At 30.7% G+C, this 18,700-nt stretch overlaps 1 protein-coding gene across 1 annotated transcript in view; it reads right to left on the bottom strand.

Annotated features, from left to right (window-relative positions):
* The window catches only part of LOC124363059 (FMRFamide receptor-like), a 488,228-nt gene that overhangs the window by 166,807 nt on the left and 302,721 nt on the right, over positions 1-18,700 (bottom strand). The window lies entirely within an intron of this gene.

Genomic DNA, 18,700 nt, shown 5'->3' with positions numbered 1-18,700 from the left:
GTACGAGTACATCTTAGACCTTAAACCACAAAATTCTTCTAAAACTTCGCTATTTAACTCATCTTTGAATTTCCCTATTACCTTCTTATTTTTAGTAGTGAAACATTCATGATCTTTTGGATAATCACTTGTATCAAAGTCATCTATATTTTCTTTAATAATTTTATAAGGATCACGTTTCAATTCTAGGAAGTAACTGTCTGTGTCCATGTAACACAGATTCAAATCTGGATCAAACTTCTTTAATTTGTTGTAATAAAACTCGTACATTAGCAATTTTGAGAGGTCGAGAACTGAAAATCCTATGTAAATCGGTTTGTTAAATTTAACCTTTTGTTTGTACATGTGACTCGCTATACAGTTGTCGTCAAAGATGTTAAAGCATTTGAAATTTGTTTTCTTAGCTTGTTTCATTGAAAATTCTTCATTTCCAAGCTTAATATCACATCTGTTTCTCACATTTTCCATAGATTTTCCAAAAACTGAGTTGTTCATCAGCTTATAAAAATCCTTCTCAAAGTGACTTGTAGCTTTGGTCCTCATATTAGTATTAAAATCAATGTACTCTTTCATAAAAGGCTTCTGATCGAATGCAATAACTCTATTCACATGTTTCAAAATCATACCTTGTTCCAAATAGAACTTCAAATTTCTCGAATGAACAACGTATTCAGTTTTATCCAGTAGAGTTGTGCAAAGTTTGTTTTTAAAATGTTCTGGAGCAAGAGGTAAATCCTTGTGATGTTCGTGTAAATTTGTTGGATATCCAAGATCGACTTCGAGAATATAGCCATAATCTTCGTCGCCAGTGAGTTCTAAAATTGTTTCTTGCCACTCTTCTTTTGTATACGTTTTAGGATCCATCCACTTGATATCACTAAACGGCAGTTTTTGCATAAGACCATACCCATAAAGGTTGTTTGCATCGAGATAGAGTAAATAGTTTTCGGGCTTTGTCTTATCAAAATCTTTCAAATATTTGTTATTTGCTTTAACATATCGTTTAATACATTGAGAAATGCCTCCGCGAATACCTTTTTCGATCATTAAATACATGTTATAATCGTTAATTAATTGTAATTCTATCTTCGTTAATTTTAACATAGCGTCCCATGCAAGACTGGGAGCTGTTAGATAGTGTGCTGGATCAAGTTTATAGCAATTCAAACAAATATTCCTAAAATTTTCAAAGATATCAGCGAGCAATAGAACATCTTGAATGTTATAGAGATCAGAGTAATTTCCAAGATTTTTCTCTTTTAATTTGTTCCAAACGCTCAAGTAGTGTTGATAATCTTTCTCAGATATGCTCTCGTCTGTCAAAAGGGAATAGAAATCTTGAATTCTCAATTCTTCTGTGTAATCAAGTTTTTCAATACTATCGATAAATTCGTAAGGAAATATGCCTTTTCCAGATAGAATTTTAAAGATTTCTTCTTCGTCATTTGGCTGTCTTTCTATAATTTCATTCAATATTCTTCCATCCTGTATAAAATGATTTGTATGTTTGAAGTCTTCTTTCTTTAAATTTTTCGCTAATTTTTCGATAGATGACGCCATGAATCTAAACGTGTCTACGAAAGAGAATTTTATGAACTTTCTAGGTTTGTCACCATCAAATTCATACCCGTATCCAGAATTTACAGAGTAATTTATATATCGTTCATCGGTGTTTGCAATCAAATCAACATTACCGTATTGTTTTGCCAATTCTTTTATGTACAAATGCGTATCGTAATTAGACATATTGTGACAGAAAACGGGAATATTCTGAGGAAATTTCAAATTCAGATTACAAATTCTATGAGCTGCACCTCGAAATTTTCCAGTCAAATGACAGTGATCTCTGCATTTTTTGAATGCATCATAAGCAGAACTCCAATTATCTGGTAAAAACCCTAAAGTTTTTTCAGTGTCTTGATACGATATTTCTTCACAAATGTGGCAAAGATTTGAATTTTGATACGAAATTTCTTCTTCGTCAGTCAATTTCATGGGCTTCATGTTCTTTGAATTATATTTTTTAGCTATGTACTTCGATAATTTATTGAGTTCTTCAAACAATTTTGCAGGAACGTTCGGCAACTCTTCTTCATTTTTTGCTCGATAACATATCGGCTTGTACATACGATTGGCCACATTAGACACTAAATATAGAGTAAAACCATAAGGAATATGCTTCTGAATCTTGGTTGTAGTCGATTTTTGCGGATTGTTTTTGCATGTGGGAATCTTCTCTAATATGCTTTCAAAATCCATATAAATAACGTAAGGATGAGAAAATTTCTTTTGATAATTAGTAAATGTTGTTGTTTGACCTGGAAACGGCATAATTGGCTTACAAACTTCATGTTGTTTGCAAATTTCTAAATGATCTGCTAAATCTCCAGATTTGTAGAAATGGCTTAAACATCTTCTACATAGCAATTTTTTATGTTCGTGTTTAGATAACTGAGAACTCACGAGTTTATTTAAATCGGTTATCAAAACATAATGAGATTTGTCTTCTTGTTTAACATACAATAAATCGATTTCTAACTCGGCATCATATTTTTCAGAAATTTGTAACGGAACAATATTGAGTTTCTCATGATAACTGTAGATATTTATAGACATTTTTGGATATTTGTACTTGGAATTGTGACTTCGTTTTTCAAATAATTGTATATCTTTCAAGGACATTGGATACTCGAAACCTGAAAATATCTCGTCATTTACAAATTTCTCGTATTGCTTTGCTCTGTCAGCATTCTTTTCGGGTTTTTCAATAGCGCATCGGATAGAATAAATAAAGCAATAATCATCTTTATTTTTGATATTTATACAAGCTTTCTTATCTTTGATTTTCTTTGGCAAATCGATATATGATCCTGCGTTCATAAATTCGTGTTTATTAAGGCTCAAAACTAGTTGTTTGCAGCTTTTAAATGTCCATCCAGAACCTCTATTTGGATGATTTGTCTGTTCTCGATGTGTTAATTTATTAAATTGCTTAGTAATAAAGTCGTTTACATCAAAGATCTCGTCTGCTTTTATAGTAAAGTACATTGGACACGTTTGTGTTTCACCGTTCACTAAAGTTCTTTCGTATTCGCATTCCAAAGAGAGATATCCTTTCATATTTTTAACATTCTCTTGAAATTTTTCTATTAAACTTTTAATTTCTGGCCTCATAATTGATAGATATTTGTAAATTGACATGGAATTATCGTTTAAATTTGTTAAAATGTATTGCTTGAAAAGACCGTGAATTGAGGATAAAACCTCTACATCTATGATATTTTCAGGGTTTTCGTTAAGAGTTTTGTCAATTTCTTCGATCATTTCAGACTTAGTTTTATCGTTTGTTTCTATGGACAATTTTTCAGCGATTGATTGAATTTTTTCATCATTAAATAGATTGAGATCTTTTTTATCTTCCTTAAAGCTTTTCTTTAATTCACGCAATTTTTCTATATTGTACATCTTTTCGTGACCATCGATTTGATTCTCTTTAGCCCAATTCCTCAAATAATTTAATTCTTTTTCATAAATATCTTTATTTTTCAGATGATTCTTTGAATTATAATGCCTGGTGTAATGATGTTCAAAAACATCTTTTTTGCAGTATGGGCACTCTATCTTTTTCCGCTCCATATTTAAAGAGCAAAAATTTGTAAACTAAAATTTTGAGAAGTGGTGATTTTTGTGACAACTTGACACAAATCAGCACAATTTCTGGTCAAATGTTTTCAGATTGTTCTATTTATTATAGAAAAATCTTTTAACTAAATTTAGTTAAAAGATTTTTCTATAATAAATGGCGGCGCTGTTACAAGAGTTGAATAAGGTTGGTGAACTAAGATTCAAAGAATATAAGAAATTAGTGGAATTGGAAGAAAAAAAGAGATATAGAATCTTGAATTTGGAGAAAATGAAAGATAAGTTCGGGATGACAATAATTGCCGAGTTGGAAAATTGTAAAGTACACTTGCCGAACAGATTTTTAACTGTTTTGGATGAGAAAAAGATTAAAGAATTAAACAAAAATGAAAAATTACACTTGGTTGTTACTGGAAAGAAGACTATTAAAGATAAAGACTGTGTTACTATCAATTTTGTAGAGTAGAAGATTTTTTCGTCGTAGCAGACATTTCAAATAGATTGATTTGACAGCTCAAGAAAGTAGAAGCAAACAGCTATAGATTCGGTAATTTTTCATTCGTGAGTTACAGATTCGTTTATTGTCCTTTAAACAGTATTTTTCATTGATTTACCGTCTGTCCCAAAAGTGAGCTAGAACCCCTTACTGTTTGATTTTACAGATTCGTTTATTGTCCTTTAAACAGTATTTTCCCTTGATTTTCTGTCTGTCCCAAAAGTGAGCTAGAACCGCCATATTCATATCTACTTATACATTTTGTGTCTAAAATAAAAATCAATTAATTTTAAATTAAAATGCATGAAAACCATCGAAATAACTTATGACTGAAAAGTATAATGTTCAACTTGATACAAATGCACAATGAAGTGGACAACTCCAACAAGTCTCAAATAACGAAATTTACTTGTTGTTGATAAATTTTAGTTACACGTAACATTTAACTATTTTAGATATACCTACTTTTTATGATTAAGTGTGCCTGTGTTGCCTAATTTTCTGTGCAACTGGAAACTGACAGTCTCAGTGAGAGGTAAGTAATAACATTTACAGTACATTATATTCCTATGTTATAACAAACTTTCGTTTCCGGCTTAAGTTATGCGCTTAAAGAGATATAAATAAACACAAGTTACATCTCGAGAACAAACCAAGTAGTAACTGCGCGTCACGCTCCAAATAGTCCTGAGACTAGAATTGATTATGCACGTAACAGATCCAGCGGTATAACGTTCAACCATTTCAGCATATTAGGTTTATAGCTTGGTCTTAAACTAGGTAAAACACAGTTATACAAGAATATTCTGTACTTAGACAAAAATAAACAATTCCCCACAAAACTATACAGTTCAAAATTCATAAAATTTAAGAGGATTAAGTTATTGATTAATCGAATTAAATAATTTTCTAGAATACTTAATTCTCAACTGTTTTTATTAAATAAAGGTTTTTAGAGAGTAGATATCCAGTAGCCTCTAAAGTTTAACGAAAACCGGCTAGCTACAACTGACTGAGTCTTCAATATGACTGATAGTGTAAAAAGCAGAAACCTATCACTGCGTTTATTGTTAAAAGGACTTTCGCACTGCTTCTGGACTAATAAGATACTCAGATTGGATAATTTTGAGGTAGGGACCACCACTTCCTATGGATTGTCCAACAGGAGGTAATATATCTTATTTCTCATTGGAAGGTGGAGAGGCAACTCTGTTTCAGGGTCTCCAGTCAAAGAAGCAGAAGACAGCGTCATTTACGCATACCGACTAACGAGAACATTTTTGCAAAGTACTCTATTACGAAAAATGTTAGATCTTTGTAGTTTGTTAATTAATATATTGAATGAATTCTTAAGTAATTATAATTTAAAATTAAAAAGACTAGAATTCGCACAGAACGAGAACAACCACAAAGGGAAATAAGAATAATAATAATAAAAAAATAAATATATAATGAATATAATTTCTCTCTTTATCTTATATAATACTCGGTATACTCACTTCCAGGACCAGACTGAAAAAGCTTCAAACAAAAGAGACTATGAGTAGGGCACTCGATCTGGTATAGTTAATTCTTAGGTCACGCTGAACTTTTGTTCATCTACACCCCTTTAGTATTATTGATGTTGCATTACAGATTTATCATTTTACTGAACGATGGCAATTATTCAAAAATCCTGATGGTTGAAAATATTCATTGCAAGCGAATATTTTGTTGTGGTTCTGACGACAACGATTTAACTATGTCCTCCTGTTGAAATATCAAATTTACTGTATAATTTCAGTCTGTTGGAAAGTAAAAATTTTGTAAAGGTCATCAATTTAATTATGCCTAGCCGGGAGGAACTCTGAAGATAGAGTTTATAACTATAATATAGAGCATCTGTAATTTAATACGATGGATATCTATAATAATTTTAAAAGATAAATATGCATAATTAACCTACATCTAATAACAATTTGCATAAACGCACAAGCAAATGATTTACATCTACGACATTTATAAACATTATTATTATCTAAAATGACACCCATAAATATAATTTGTGCGGGGTAACGTTTGAATTTTTATCTATTATTTTTTTTTTTAGAAAGTACACAAGACAACAATTTCTTAAGAAACGAATTAAAAATACATCTAACTATATTGTATAAGCTTACGCTATATTATAAACTGATTTATTTTCTCAAACTAACAGTTTAAACATTTGTTTGGAAAAATAAACCACCAAGAGGTTATCTTATTTACTGAATTCTTATTAAGAAAGATTCAGAATGATTCATTCTTTGATTTCCTTTGGGACGTATGATATTCCGATCTACATTTTTTTATTATTATAATTTTAATAATTAACTATCTTATAGTCATGCTGTATAGCTTTCAGAAATAGTTATAGTTATTGTATTGTTTATCACTACCTTGCTTGTTATAATTGACAGAGCGTGCTGTAGATTGGTTAACGACTTCAGTATTATAGCGAGCCACTGGTATGTTTAGCATAAACGCCGATTGTAGCGTGAAAATCATGTGCAGCTGTACACCGCAGCGTCGTGTTTCCTGAGAGCTGACGTCAACTTCATTCACCACAACTGATGCCTACCATATTATTAGTACAAGACTACACAAAATTTTAAAGGCATGCATCACTTGTATTTATGCTTACAGTTTTAGTTCACAAACGTTTAATCTCCCCCATTCAGCTATTAGAAACTTGATTTTAGAATAATTGAATAAAAATAAAATGTTACAAACATTATTTTGGAACACTGCAATATACCCCCTTCCTTGGGTGTTAAAACTGCTTACAGCATAATAATATAAAAACTAAAACTTAATTAGTATGTAGCGAAGAATTCATCAGAATTGATTTATACAGCATAAGTTGTGTGTTAAAAAAAATAATAGGTTGTATGCCAATGTTCAAAATGCAGTGACCTGTATTGCAATATACTAATATATTCATTTCCACCACCAGAACTTTTTTATTGTCCAAATTGATTTTGTATAAATCTAAATGTATAAGATAATACACTTTAAAAACTAATACGATGTATTATTTGTTTGGTGATGAACTTACTGGAATATAAATTTACAACAGAACTTTAGGTTAGAAATAGTAAAGTCGACAGTGGTTATATGTAAACAGTGAGACTTTATACATTAGGCTAAATATACAGTGGAGGTTATGTGTATACAATACCATAGACATACTCAGCTATCAGATTAGGTATGTTCTATTTGCTATAGATCTAATATTTATGTGAATAAAAACAGAAAACATAATTAATTGCTACACGTTTTAATGCTATTTTAGTTAATGGTTGTTAATAATTTAGGGTTTACTTATAATTCCAAACTAAATAAAGGTTTCTAGATAAAGGTTAGAGCACACCACACCACGATTCTCGAAACAAACTTCGCTTTCGAAATGTCCAGTCTATTGCTCAACTCAGTAGACTTCATCTGTTATTATGACACATATTACAGTATGCCTTTACTATCGTTTGTTATCCGTAAGTGTTAGCTAACGCTCTAAGCCAAATCCCATTCAGTGATGTACAGCATAATTGAATACAATTTCGCTTATACAGGAATAAATTTTAATGCAATAACTAAAATTTTATATGTTAATTTAAATAATCGAGATTTCTTCCCGTCAGTCATGGAAATAGAAAGATAGAAATACAACTTTTTCATACCCTCAAGTTGCTTTAAAATTCAGCAACGCTCAATGAATAATCAAACTGGAGAGTTACTTAGTGCCAAATTCGATATCATAAAGTTACTAAATACACACACACACACATACACACACACACACACACACATATTTATTTATATATATGTACCTCTCGTAGAAATAGTCTTAAGAAAGCATTTACTTTTGAAAATGTGTACACTCATTTCGCCGCTAACCAAACCTCACTACTTTAAAAATGTTATGTTAATATAACAGCATAGCCGGAAATCCAAAATTCGCTTTAGGCCGATAACGGGCACACGTTATCTATAAATAGACTTAAAATCATTCTTAAAGCTGCAAAATATGTCTAGCCTACTTCATGGGATTGAGGACTTGTCTGTATAAGACAGTTTTAGAATAATTGTCAGTACATTCTCCAGGTCTAAGTGCTTAAGGATATATTTTACTAAAATTCTATTTGGGAGCGAAGTTAGTTTTGCCTGTTTCATTTTTGAAAAACACGTAAGAAATGGAATACGTGAATTTCATAAAACTGCAGTATTCAATTTTGCTAACTACAGCGGCGATAAGGTTATAGTGCTGTATAGGCTAGCTAAACATCCAATGCATTTTTCTGAATCTTAACACTAAACCATATGTATGATCTTACGATATAAAGGCAAATAAAATTATCTGCGTATTTAACTTGTTAATTTTCTAAAAATGCCATACCTTTTTCATTTAACATATAAAACCATAAGTATGATATTACCATACAAAATAAAAACAAATTGTTTAGGTACTGTAACCTCTTTTGTTTGTATTTTCTCAAAAGTAAAGTTTTTGTAAAATAGTAGAGTAAATGGAATTCCTGTTAAATACTTTTTCTCCTGTAATTAAATGGTTTACAAAGTTGGTGCAGACAAGCATGATGATCCTCGTGGGTAGTGGAACTTTTCAATGTTTTTTTTTTTTGTAGTGAGAGTGTTATATTTTATTAGAAAGAACGCGTTGTTTATGTTGTGCTCTAAATATAGGATATCAGAAGAAAAATATATTTTGTTGTAATTTTACAGAAATAATATATTTCAATAAATTTAATGGGCAACTAAATATGAGTATGATTTTACACAGATTCTAAAAGATTTTTTCCAAAACGATATGCCATATATTTTTTATTATTGCAGGCCTAACATTTTGAACTACATTTTATAGTAAGTTTAACACAATGTCAGGAATAGATGCATTGGTGAGGCTTGCTCGCTACTAATCCATATCACTCAGTTTACTATTGTACTACATAACTGGGCATTTACTGTACTTGGACAGGTATATGTGTAGAGAACTGGAATGTTATACTATGCAGCGATGTAATTGTTTTCACTATAACTGTACAATTTAGTACTGTGCTATACAGCTAGAGAGCTATTGTAATAAGTACCTACACAGGTAGCGTGCTACACAACTTGACAGTTATTATGCTATAGAGCTAAACAGTTATTGTAACAAATAATATACAGCCATTTTAGTACGAAGTTGGACAGCTTTTCCGTATAACTTCATAGTTATCGAGCTAAAGACCTAAACATTATTTTGCTACATAGCTTTGTAATAAATAGCTAGTTAGTTATTATGCTAAGCAGTTTTTGTATGAATCAGAAGTGAACTGTCTGGAGAACCGTACTACATAGATAAACAGTTTTTGTTCTACATTGCTACACATTAATTGTAATAACTAGCTGAAAAGTCCTTGTACTATGTAGATAGGGAGTAATGAGCTAGAAATGCATTGTACAACATGCAGATAAATAAATATAACATAATCAACAATATGATCGAGTTCTTAATGACTAGACAAGATTACCCTGTACAGAACAGTGATTAAGAGGTTAATTTTAAACATAACAAAAAATTAATCTCCAAATATATTTTCAGTCTCACAACAGACTATGCATTAGTATAACTCTATAAATATAAACAATATTTTGAAGTTCGGGTAAAGACTAACCCCACAATAAGACTGTCACTACTATTACTGTCATTTAAAACTAATTCAAATGTAAGGTGTGCTTATTGTTTGTGAGTCAATGATGAAAGGAGTCGGTGATTTAAAGAACTTTCTAACTAAGTTCCGCAATTAGTGAATGATTCACGTAGCAGCAAACACATGAGACTGCAAGTGGGTTAGTGGCTTCTAGATTAGAAGTTGGAAGTGTTGAGATGAACATCTGCATGTAAGTTTACATTTAGTTTATTTTGGAGTTTCCTTCAATTAATAGAAAAATTTCCTGTTAAGTGTAAAATAGGCGGAAAAGTATTCACAATAGTAATGGCATACACACTAACTTGCAATAGCAATCATTTCGGCATAATGGTCAAATTTCTACGAGCCTTCCCGATGGTAATCACAACACATTACTCAACTCGGTCAATGATGTCTATTGCCAGTATTTTATTTACAAGGTAGATGTACGCCACACCACGTGTCACGTCCAAGGTTTGCCTGAGTCTGGAAGAAACATGTCAAGCCTATAGCTTTTTTATATGCAAAAATGTCATACGATTGTACACAGCTTCTTTAAAAATGTATTTAATTTGTGACTTTCTCATTGGAAATTATAGTTACTCATAGGCCCAACGGGAACATTTTCTCTAACGCTCAACCAAATCTATGAGTGAAAATAATATCCACCATTCATTGAAAATGTATCCAACCCGTTCTATGAATTAAGGGCATATAAAATACAGTATATAGGCTAGTTCGTTTTCGTGATATTAGAAAAGCAGTCAAAAATTAAATTTTTTTAGCCCTTCATTACATAGATTTAACTAATGCTCAGATAATAAAAATGTCCAATGTAATTAATATGCAAAATAGCCATAATAAAATTTCAGTTCTTATTAAATTTTTTTACATGGCAATATATGTTAATGATCTAAACTTACTTATACATTTATAAAGTAGCAAATGTTCAATATAACAATATTAAATTATTTTATAATTTTAGTAAACAATATAAGTAAGTACTGGGTACAACGAAAACTAAAATATTTTTAAAATTTCGTAATAAATTAGGTATGTTAGATAGAACCTATCCTTACAAAAATGTAAGTGACCGTTTCCTTAATTCTGGAATCGTGGATGGACTGAGAAGCAATACAAACTTAAAATATTTAGTTACTGTAAATAATACTGACAAGTGACAGACTTATCTGAGAGTTTCAGATAAACAAGTTCAATATCTCAGTATTTAAAACTCTTGTGGTTGGCACACATCTGACTAGTTGAGGAAGAGTGAGGGAGTATGATTGTGGTGGCTGAAGTGACAGGTGGATAATTTTGGCTATTAAAATGTTACGAAAAGAATGTTTAAATGTTGTATTGTTAATGTTCTATTACTTTTAGGGTTAGTATTATATCATAAGGGCCTTATACATGCATCCAAGAACACACGCGCGTGTTTAAGAATATTTATTTACATCATTAATTGTATATAGATCTTAAATTACAATACTGGTCAAGGAGGAATCTAGCGTGATTGACCTTTGATTGCCATAGCTGCAAAGCAACGCTATTCAGTACTACTACTTACTACCTTCTTATTAATTTGTTAAAGTGTCCTTGAATCCAATTTTGTTTTAGTTGACAGCTCGTTTTAAGTGTAATTGGATGCCCAAAAATGAGTATAATTTTTGGATTGTAATTTTCTTTCTCGTAAAACACACTGTCTTTATAAATATTTCAATATCCTCGACTGACTTTTTGCAAGGAAACTTTACCATTTATAAGAATTCAAACAAACAGCATAGGAGGGGATATGGGTAGGCCCTAAGTGCAAAAAATTCCTTTTAGAAATAAAAAACTTCCAAGATTAAGCCCTGGAAAAAGCGATATCTTATGTTAGTTGACGAACAATTTACAACTAAAAATAGTTATTTGCATTCCAAAACTTAGATCCACACTTTTTCAGATCTAGTAAAAAAATTGTATTAAGTAACTAAAAGTTTATAAATTAATAATTGTATTAAGTAAAGTAATATATTTCATAAGAAAATACTAATTTTTACGTATCAACCTTATTTTCAATATTTTTACATGCAGCAATGAACAATAAAATAATAACCACCACCCAGTGTATGTTATGTTGTATTCTAAATTACGATACAAGATAACACACACAATAGAGCACAGAAGTAGACTTTTATACAATTGTTTTTTTTATGAAACTATTTATGTAGTGTGTTCATGTAAAAATATTTTTTTGATCTACTGGTTTTACTTCTACACATAATAATTTTACACCTATTCAGCACCATACACGATACGCAATTTAAACACATTCATTAGTGAAGTTATCTTCTACTAGAAGTTATAGATAGTTATTAGTTTAAAATTATTTGAATAAAATAAAAAATAATTTAATACAAGAATATCAGTGAAATAGTTATTTATAAACACTAAAAGAACGTGTGGTTAGCTAGAAACAATTTCATGCCCCAAGTAACAGTGACATAAAACGGTACATAACAATATTCCCCGTTCTTGTGGATTATATCTGCTCCCTGGAGCAGTTGTATAATTGCTAAACGATCCCGAGTTCAGGTCTTAAAAAATTTTTGTAATTATAGTTTCTATATTAACAAACGGAAACATATTTGTATGCACAATTACATGCACAACAGATAAGGGCCTCAAAAAACTAAATCTGATGTACTGTTTATGATTATGTGTGGGCGTGTTACTTGATTTTCTGTGACACTATAAACTTTCAGTCTATGATAAAGGTAAGTAATAAAGCTTACGGTACATTACAATCATATCTTAAAATTAAAAAGCAGTTATAAGAGGTGAATGTAATATAACTTACTACCTAAACCCCAAAATACGTTTTTGATTTGTTTAGTTGTAACTAGGAAGGATTGTTTAGGAATGCTTAGGAGTGTTAAAGGCAAGGTTTGACCTGGGACCGTTGAATCAGGAGCTCATTGAAACTGTCCAGTCTGGTGGAATATGCTGCGAACTCTAATCCCGTCTCTCGTCAGCTTCCGCTGCTGAATAAAAGCATTTTTGCACTCAGTTTTTAAAAGTGTAATTTGGCAAGAGAAAGGGTAACTTTCACTTTCGGTATAAATAGTATGCTCGGAGGTGCATGAATGATATAAATTCTTAAACAATCCTTTAATATAGGAATATTTGGTTCTCAATGTGATAAATTGCATGCTGTTAAAATTTAGATCAACAGTATATTCCCCTCTAAAGAACTTGTTTAGAATAAGATAAGCTATTGATGACTACAAAACACACAAGGTGGCCAAAATATGAATAGGGCAAATTGATAATTACGTAACCTAGATTCAAAACATTAGTTTTTAATCCATATCGCTTTTTATATAGTTTATAATTTATGTGACCCATATCTTATCATACTATTTATTATCATTAGCACATAAAGCAGTTTTTAAATGTTAGGTTTATTGGCATAAAATAAGTACGTTTCACTCAATAAAATAAAAGAAAAATGTCAATAAAATAACGTATTATATACGTTTTATTATTTTATATTTCATATAGTTCGTTAGTAATATACTATTGTAAGTAGTATTTTTATTCAAACAATCATAATACGCCCAACTTGTATACTTTCAGAATTCAAAGCACGCCACACAAAGGTCTTATAAACCAACATGAGTTCATGTTGAAGAATGGTTCGTATTTAGTGGTACGTTCTCATTCGATTATTCCTAATCGCAATTCATTGATATTTGATTTTCTGTAAAAATTCACAGACATTATGACAGGGAAGTAATGAACCTCACAATACATCACAATTCTGCGGTCTCTTTATAACACTTCCGTGTCTGTCTCAAATGTTATGCTTTATGAGTAGTGAATAAACAAGTTGAATCTCGAGAATAAACCAAGTAGTAACTGCGCGTCACGCTCCAAAAAGTCCTGAAACTAAAATTGATTATGCATATAACAGTTCCAGCGGTATAACATTAAACCATTGAAACCTATTCTGTTATAGAATTTTCTCAAACAATAATATATAAAAAAACATTTTTTAAGGTTTCAGTTTATTCACTTAATTAAGTTATTGATGCAATCAATAGTAAATATGTACTTTATCTCGTAATTTGAAACATTTTTTTAGTAAATATAGGGTTTTATTGAGTGGAGTTATCCAATGGGATCACGATAAGGTAACGAGAAATTGAATGGCTAATTAGAAACCTCTCATTACGCTTAGTCATAAACGGAAATTTTTTCTTGATTTCGAACTGACAGAATATTTGGGATGGATAAACTTAGTAATAGGCGCTACCTCCGGTCAAGTTTGTAAGAGGAGGGGCAGCGAGCATTATATCTCATATCTCCTTGGAAGCATGAGAGGCAGCTCTTTTCCTGCCTCTTCAGTTCAAAGTGGATAGGAGACAGCACCCATTCATTTTAAGGTAGCCTCCACATTAATAGATTCCCACCCGATTCTTGCCCACAAAATTATTGCCCTGTTGATAAACCCTTTTAAATCTATATCTAGAACATTACGGTGGGCTGTTTTTTTTTAACTCTAATGGATTTGTCCCGACTTAAGTGATGTATCTGTTTTGCTGTACCCAGTGTTGGGTCTAATAGTAGGTATAACCTAGCCAGGAGCGAACACTCCTGGCAATAATGCATTTTCTTAATAAATGCGATTACCAAAATTTAATTAATTACTGCAAATCTACGGATAAATCAATTAGACACAAAGGAGAAGCCCTTTCAAACTGATAATCATGATATTTCGATACGATGAAAAAGGTTGCATGTCATTGTCTAGTATAAAATCACTGAAAATTTAAACTATTCATTCAGCAGCTTAAAAAATAAACGTTATGTATGGTTTTTATGATTATTCATATATCTTTAATTTTACAACCGTATGGGACCAGTTTTTGCACACTTTTCACCATTTGATGAAAAAGTTATTACTGAAATCTATGTAGTTTTATCGTGTAAATTATATTTCACGCAACTACAAATAAAACATATTTTTAACAAACACTGAGACCAGAAAAGGCTTTCTTTATCTTATATACCGCTTTGAAAACTCACTGACAGAACCATAATGAAAAAGCTTCCAAAACAATTAAACTACGAGTAGGGCACTACTCCAGTTACAAATAATGCTTTTTTAGGCTGAGGAACATACCGATCCTCAGGATAATTTGCGTATGTCTCTATTTAAAATTTTTATGTTGCAAATCAATTAAAGTATTTATCATTTTGTTCTAGATAATCTTTTAATGGTGGCTCCGCAAATCATCTTTGTTAAATCTTTCTTTAAATGACATATATTAATAAATGATCGTTATGGATGTAACATAAAATATTTTGGACATTTAACATCGTTTAGTATTACTAATTTGTTACAGATGTCTCGTTTCACAAAACGTTTGGTAATTGTCTAAAAGTTCTGTTTGTTTAAAATAATGCTTGTAACCTAATAGTTTGTAGGAGTGCTGACTCCCAATATTTAAATGTGACCTCCAGATGAATTACTCAAATTTCCATATAAAATTAATTATCTAATTGGAGTTTGCTGGAACTTAACGTTTCATTAATTGTCTTCGAATTAATTAAGACCAGCGGGGAGGTGGCGTACAGCCCATAGCTCTTTCGTAGCGAGCTTCAATACGACTTTTACTAATGTTGAAAGTTATTATTTTATTTATTATTATTATTTAAATTTGTACTGATGCACAACCAAAATTCGTACGTTTACAACATTTTTAATTATTATCTAAAAGACCACCCTAGAAAACAACTCCAATACATTACTTTTTATCATATAACGCATAAAAAAGGAATAAATAATATAACTAGTTAGATTTTATGAACTTAATCTGAATTTGATAAACTGGTTTACTTCCTTTAATTAACACAGCTTCACTAAAAATTGTGTAGAGAGTAATCATCAAGAGGCCATCTTATTTTTAGAATTCTGGTCAAGAAACAATCAGGTATATAGGGTTGTTCATTCTATTTATACCCATAAGATATTGTAAGAGTATAAATTAATTTGGATTTTATTATAATTATATCAAGTAAAATATCTCAAATTTATTATCTATAACTTTCAGAATTCGTTATAAGTAATGTTTCGGCGTATCACTACCATGTTGTTATAATTGACAGAGCGTGCTGCAGTTTTGTTAACGACTTCCGTACTACAGCGAGCCACTGGTATGTTTAGCATAAACGCCTGTTCTATCGAGAATTGATGTTCATCTGTATACCGCCGCGTCGTGTTTCCTGAGTGCTGACAACTTCATTCATCCCAATTGATGCCTTTCTTATTACTTTGTGTCATTTTACTGATTCAATAATATGTTTAATAAGAGACTAAATGCAAGAAATTCATGCAATACTGCTATTTACGTTTAGAGTTTTATTTAAGGTATGCTTAATCTGCATTATTAAGATATTGGAGACAAGGTTGAAGAATAATTGGATGACCATAATATGTTTATAACTTTATTTTGGAGTGCTAGACTATTTGGGTGATCTTCCTTGGTTGAAAAAACCATATGTAATATTAATTGAAAAAAATCAAACATAAAATATATGAGGTGAAGAACTTATCGGGATCAAATTAGATGATATATGTTGTATTTCAAAAGTGAATAGTATTACTTTAAGTATTTTCAAATGAGAAGGAAACTTATAACTAGATGTACTACACGCTAATTTTCATACGCGCCAGGACAAATGAAAGACTGGAGTAAGGAAAAGAGTGTGATTAATTTTGTATGATTACCTCCATGTTTCTTAATAATGAATAAGGCGTTATATTTAAATTCTCAAGACGCAGTGTCCTCTGTTGTAACATAACATAAAGCTTTATTTATTATAATGGATTCAAATGTCCAGAACCCTGTTATAGTTCAATTGCTGTGGCATAAAGTTTTAAGGCGTAGTTTGTAAATTTATTGTTTGCTGATTAACCAACCGAAATCTAAATGTACAACGGACCTTGTAATTTAATAAAAATTACTGTATGTCAGTAAGAGTAAAATGAACAGTAGTTCTTTAAATCTTTAAACATTTTGACTCTAGTATGCATTAAGTTAAGTATACAGCAGAGATTATGTGTATAAAAAACCATAAATTGGCTGAGCTATCGGAGTCGTTATGTTGTATTTACTACAGATTTAATATTGGCAGGAATTATTAATGAATAAAATGGACTTGACATCAATGAATAAAAAGAGGTAACATGGTTCATAGATGAACTATTTCGGTTAACACTAGTAGTTTATTTATGGTTTACTTATATTTGAAAACTTGTATTGCTAAAAGGGTGTAGTACACCGTATCACTTACTTACGTATCACTGCTCCCTTACTTACTACATCTCTGATTTTTCCATTTTAGTCAACAATCATTCTTAGTGTAAGATGTTGTATATGCTGGATCACTTTTTTGTCGTTGTTTCAGGATCGTACATGACAAAAATGTAAACTACATTATGTTTGTTGAAAAGGTTATTAATGAAGGGCTGACGTTCATATGACCTGAGTTTCATTATTGTGGCAGTTTAATTGCACTTATTTTATGTATATATTTATTTTATGAATGTATGTAGATAAGAAGAAATTCTGTTTTCGTATTGGTTTTAGATCAAAATAATGATAGATTGTAGAAAAGCTTACACCTTTTACTTGCCTCAAAAATTCGTATTTAACTCTTTGGCTTCCAAGCGCTCAATGTTTGATAATGCAAATGTTATCACACACAACTACTGTTTCTCTTGATAGCGAAAGTGTTATATGACCATATAGGATTTTATCACACATATATTATGGTTTAGAAAAGTAAAGATAAAGCAATAATGATGAATAGTCGCTGACTAATCTTCACCAATTCTAGAATAAGTGTTACTAATCCGTTAGACTGAATTTGATTTCATCTTAATTATATACCTTAGCGCGCGAGCTTTAACTGTATTATTTTCATAAATATAATAGTGAATAATAAATATAATGTATCCCTTTAAATGATTAAACAGTTTAGTAATAAACAAAATATTAATTTACTAAACAATTAGATCTTACTGCACATGCCTATCTTGCCTGATGTAGCTATTATTCTTTTATTTGATTAGTAAATAAGCCTATTTAAGGCTAATTTGTTTTGGGTTTATGTGGGGACATATGCTTGTTCGTCCATTTTCTAGAGATGGAAAAAACAATGTCAGTGTGGTATAGTAAGCTTAATATTTGTTATAAACTCTGAAATGTCTAACATTGGAATACTAGTGCTTCAACGCCGCTCTATAAACGTATTTTTTAACGTTGTTACAGATGCCATGAAAGGATTTTGTAACATTAAAGGCAAACAACGAGATGAAAAATGAGTTAAATGTTGTTTTTTTTCTTGAATCATAAGCCATCATATACAAATGGGTATGTTAATATAAAAATAATTGCTGGAAAAGATGTAGAGTGTAGCCCAGTTTATTTCATAAAACATTATTTTATCCACACTCCATCTTTTTTAATTTTTTTTTTGTATTAGGTTATAATTTATGACAAACGTAAGAATTAGGTAAAACTGATAAGCCAAGTACTAAAACTGGCCGTACAAAATCTATAATATAATATCTAATATATAAACAGAAACTAATTGTGTACAAATATAGACAGACAATAATGATAGGAATCTACTATCTACTAGGAAACTACTGATTGCTCAGAAATGTGTAAGAAACAGAGAAAGAGGACATTATAAGGTGGACAGTACTGTAACCATCATGAGATTTGGTTGACCATCACTGAAGGCTCAGTATGCTAACACAATAAAATTTTCTGCCCTGGAGATATAAATATTTCTT

The sequence above is a fragment of the Homalodisca vitripennis genome, chromosome 5, assembly GCF_021130785.1.
Source record: "Homalodisca vitripennis isolate AUS2020 chromosome 5, UT_GWSS_2.1, whole genome shotgun sequence".
Classification (NCBI taxonomy): domain Eukaryota; kingdom Metazoa; phylum Arthropoda; class Insecta; order Hemiptera; family Cicadellidae; genus Homalodisca; species Homalodisca vitripennis.
The sequence above is the reverse complement of the archived record's forward strand: the minus strand, read 5'-3'. Positions and strand labels throughout refer to the sequence as shown.